This window comes from Arachis ipaensis, chromosome B2 (genome assembly GCF_059453495.1).
Source record: "Arachis ipaensis isolate K30076 ecotype BB chromosome B2, ASM5945349v1, whole genome shotgun sequence".
In the NCBI taxonomy this organism is placed as follows: Eukaryota; Viridiplantae; Streptophyta; class Magnoliopsida; order Fabales; family Fabaceae; genus Arachis; species Arachis ipaensis.
In genome coordinates, this window is record NC_142437.1 from 24,813,276 (window position 1) to 24,818,127 (window position 4,852).

At 42.6% G+C, this 4,852-nt stretch overlaps 1 non-coding gene across 1 annotated transcript; it reads right to left on the bottom strand.

The window, feature by feature from the left end:
- Window positions 1-108, bottom strand: LOC148573341 (small nucleolar RNA R71). The gene has a single exon (XR_015906730.1). It is a non-coding gene; the product is annotated as a small nucleolar RNA R71 (small nucleolar RNA).
- Window positions 109-4,852: the final 4,744 nt, after the last annotated feature.

Consider the following 4,852-nt stretch of genomic DNA (forward strand, 5'->3'; position numbering starts at 1 on the left):
AAGCTTAGAGTGGAAGTCCAAACCTTCAAACAGAAGGAAGGTGAATCCCTCTATGAAGCTTGGGAGAGATACAAGCAATTGATCAGAAGGTGCCCTTCTGACATGCTTTCAGAATGGAGCATCATAGGTATCTTCTATGATGGTCTGTCTGAACTGTCCAAGATGTCATTGGACAGCTCTGCTGGAGGATCTCTTCATCTGAAGAAGACGCCTGCAGAAGCTCAGGAACTCATTGAAATGGTTGCAAATAACCAATTCATGTACACTTCTGAGAGGAATCCTGTGAATAATGGGACAAGTCAGAAGAAAGGAGTTCTTGAGATTGATACTCTGAATGACATATTGGCTCAGAACAAAATATTGACTCAGCAAGTCAATATGATTTCTCAAAGTCTGTCTGGAATGCAAGCTGCACCAGGCAGTACTAAGGACGCTTCATCTGAAGAAGAAGCCTATGATCCTGAGAACCCATCAATGGAAGAGGTGAATTACATGGGTGAACCCTATGGAAACACCTACAATCCTTCATGGAGAAACCATCCAAATCTCTCATGGAAGGACCAACAGAGGCCTCAACAAGGCTTCAACAACAACAATGGTGGAAGAAACAGGTTTAGCAATGGCAAGCCTTTTCCATCATCTTCTCAGCAGCAGACAGAGAACTCTAAGCAGAATCACTCTGACTTAGCAACCATGGTCTCTGATCTAATTAAAACCACTCAGAGTTTCATGACTGAAACAAGGTCCTCCGTTAGAAATTTAGAGGCACAAGTGGGTCAGCTGAGCAAGAAAGTTACTGAACTCCCTCCTAGTACTCTTCCAAGTAATACAGAAGAGAACCCAAAAGGAGAGTGCAAGGCCATAAACACAATCAACATGGCCGAATTTGGAGAGGAGGAAGAGGCAGTGATCGCCACTGAGGAAGACCTCAATGGACGTCCACTGGCCTCTAATGAGTTCCCTAATGAGGAGCCATGGGAATCTGAGGCTCACACTGAGACCATAGAGATTCCATTGGATTTACTTCTGCCATTCATGAGCTCTAATGAGTATTCCTCCTCTGAAGAGGATGAAGATGTCACTGAAGAGCAAGTTGCTAAGTACCTTGGAGCAATCATGAAGCTAAATGACAAGTTATTTGGTAATGAGACTTGGGAGGATGAACCCCCTTTGCTCACCAAAGAACTGGATGACTTGACTAGGCAGAGATTACCTCAAAAGAGACAGGATCCGGGGAAGTTCTCAATATCTTGTACCATAGACACCATGACCTTTGAGAAGGCTCTGTGTGACCTAGGGTCAAGTGTAAACCTCATGCCTCTCTCTGTAATGGAGAAGCTAGGGATCCTTGAGGTACAAGCTGCAAGAATCTCGTTAGAGATGGCAGACAATTCAAGAAAACAAGCTTATGGACTTGTAGAGGATGTCTTGGTAAAGGTTGGAGACCACTACATCCCTGCTGATTTCATAGTCCTAGAGACTGGGAAGTGCATGAATGAATCCATCATCCTTGGCAGACCCTTCCTAGCCACAGCAAAGGCTGTGATTGATGTTGACAGAGGAGAATTGATCATTCAAGTGAATGAAGAATCCCTTGTGTTTAAAGCTCAAGGATATCCCTCTGTAACCATGGAGAGGAAGCATGAAGAGCTTCTCTCAAAACAGAGTCAAACAGAGTCCCCACAGTCAAACTCTAAGTTTGGTGTTGGGAGGCCACAACCAAACTCCAAGTTTGGTGTTGAACCCCCACATTCAAACTCTAAGTTTGGTGTTGGGAGGTTCCAACATTGCTCTGAACATCTGTGAGGCTCCATGAGAGCCCACTGTCAAGCTACTGACATTAAAGAAGCGCTTGTTGGGAGGCAACCCAATGTTATATCTATCTATTTTCCATTGTTATTTTATGTTTTCTGTAGGTTGATGATCATGTGAAGTCACAAAAATAATTGAAAAAGCAAAAACAGAATGAAAAACAGAAAAAAACAGCACACCCTGGAGGAAAAGCTTGCTGGCATTTAAACGCCAGTTAGGGCAGCAAATGGGCGTTTAACGCCCAGTCTGGCACCATTCTGGGCGTTTAACGCCAGAAAGGGGCACCAGACTGGCGTTTAACGCCAGGAATGGGCAAGGAGCTGGTGTTAAATGCCAGAAAAGGGCAGCAGCCCGGCGTTTAACGCCAGAATTGGCAGAAAGGGCATTTTTGCACGCCACTCGGTGCAGGGATGAGCTATCCTTGACACCTCAGGATCTGTGGACCCCACAGGATCCCCACCTACCCCACCACTCTCTTTCTTCTTCACCCATTCACCAATCACCTCAATACCTCTTCCCCAAAAACCCCTCACCTATCAAATCCCACCATTCTCTTCACCACTCACATCCATCCTTCATAAAACCCTACCTACCTCACCATCCAAATTCAAACCACTTTCCCTCCCAAACCCACCCATACTGGCCGAACCACAAAGCCTCCTCCATCTCCTCCATTTTTCTTCTTCTTCTACTCTTCTCTTTCTTCTTTTGCTCGAGGACGAGCAAACCTTCTAAGTTTGGTGTGGTAAAACCGTTGCTTTTTGTTTTTCCATAACCATTTATGGCACCTAAGGCCGGAGAAACCTCTAGAAAGAGGAAAGGGAAGGCAAAAGCTTCCACCTCCGAGTCATGGGAGATGGATAGATTCCTCTCAAGGGTGCATCAAGACCACTTCTATGAAGTTGTGGCCATGAAGAAGGTGATCCCCGAGGTCCCTTTCAAACTCAAAAAGAGTGAATATCCGGAAATCCAACATGAGATCCGAAGAAGAGGTTGGGAAGTTCTTACCAACCCCATTCAACAAGTCGGGATCTTAATGGTTCAAGAGTTCTATGCCAATGCATGGATCACCAAGAACCATGATCAAAGTGTGAACCCAGACCCAAAGAATTGGCTTACAATGGTTCAGGAGAAACGCTTAGACTTTAGTCCGGAAAATGTAAGGTTGGCATTCAACTTGCCCATGATGCAAGGAGATGAACACCCCTACACTAGAAGGGTCAATTTTGATCAAAGGTTGGACCAAGTCTTCATAGACATTTGTGAAGAGGACGCTCAATGGAAGAGAGATTCAAGAGGAAAGCCGGTTCATTTAAGAAGGCATGACCTCAAGCCCGTGGCTAGGGGATGGTTGGAGTTTATCCAACGTTCAATCATTCCCACTAGCAACCGGTCCGAAGCTACTATAGACCGGGCCATCATGATTCATAGCATCATGATTGGAGAGGAAGTAGAAGTTCATGAGGTTATATCCCAAGAACTCTATAAGGTGGCGGACAAGTCCTCTACCTCGGCAAGGTTAGCCTTCTCTCATCTCATTTGTCACCTCTGTAATTCAGTTGGAATTAACATAGAGGGAGACATCCTCATTGATGAGGACAAGCCCATCACTAAGAAAAGGATGGAGCAAACAAGAGATCCCACTCATGGACATGAGCATGAGGAAATTCCTCATCATGAAATCCCTGAGATGCCTCAAGGGATGCACTTTCCCCCTACAAAACTATTGGGAGCAAATCAACACCTCCCTAGGAGAATTGAGTTCCAACATGGGACAACTAAGGGTGGAGCACCAAGAACATTCCATCCTCCTCTATGAAATTAGAGAAGATCAAATAATCATGAGAGAGGAGCAACAAAGGCAAGGAAGAGACATTGAGGAGCTCAAGAACTCCATAAGATCTTCAAGAGGAAGAACAAGCCGCCATCACTAAGGTGGACCCGTTCTTTAATCTCCTTGTTCTTTACTTTCCTGTTTTTCGAATTTTTTATGCTTATGTTTATCTATGTTTGTGTCTTATGATCATTAGTGTCTTAGTGTCTATGCCTTAAAGCTATGAGTGTCCTATGAATCCATCACCTTTCTTAAATGAAAAATGTTTTTAATTAAAAAAGAAAAAGAAGTGCATGAATTTCAAATTTTAAAACAGTTTAATTATCTTGATGTGGTGGCAATGCTATTGTTTTTCTGAATGAATGCTTGAACAATGCATATTTTTGAATTTGATTATTTATGAATATTAAAATTGTTGGCTCTTGAAAGAATGAAAGGAAAAGGAGAAATGTTATCTGATGATCTAAAAAATCATAAAATTGATTCTTGAAATAAGAAAAAGCAGTGAAAAGCTTGCAAAAAAAAAAGATATATGCGGAAAAAAAAGAAGAAAAAGCAAGCAGAAAAAGCCAATACCCCTTTAAACCAAAAGGCAATGGTGATAAAAAGGATCCAAGGCTTTGAGCATCAGTGGATAGGAGGGCCCACAGGAATAAAATCCTGGCCTAAGCGGTTAAAACAAGCTGTCCCTAACCATGTGCTTGTGGCGTGAAGGTGTCAAGTGAAAACTTGAGACTGAGCGGTTAAAGTCGAGGTCCAAAGCAAAAAGAATAGTGTGCTTAAGAACCCTGGACACCTCTAATTGGGGACTCTAGCAAAGCTGAGTCACAATCTAAAAAGGTTCACCCAGTTATGTGTCTGTGGCATTTATGTATCCGGTGGTAATACTGGAAAACAAAGTGCTTAGGGCCACGGCCAAGACTCATAAAGTAGTTGTGTTCAAGAATCAACATACTTAACTTGGATAGTCAGTAACACTATGATAAACCCATATTTCATGAGTTCTTTTGTGCTTAATTTGAGTAATTTATTCAATCCTTCACCTGCTTATTCACATTAATTGCATGGTTTTACTTTCCCTTCCTTATTATGTCATATTGTGAAAAACATGTTTCCTAAGCTTTAAAAATTAATTATTTTAATTACCTTTATTTCCATTCGATGCCGTGATTAGTGTGTTGAGTAGTTTCAGATTTTCTAAGGCAG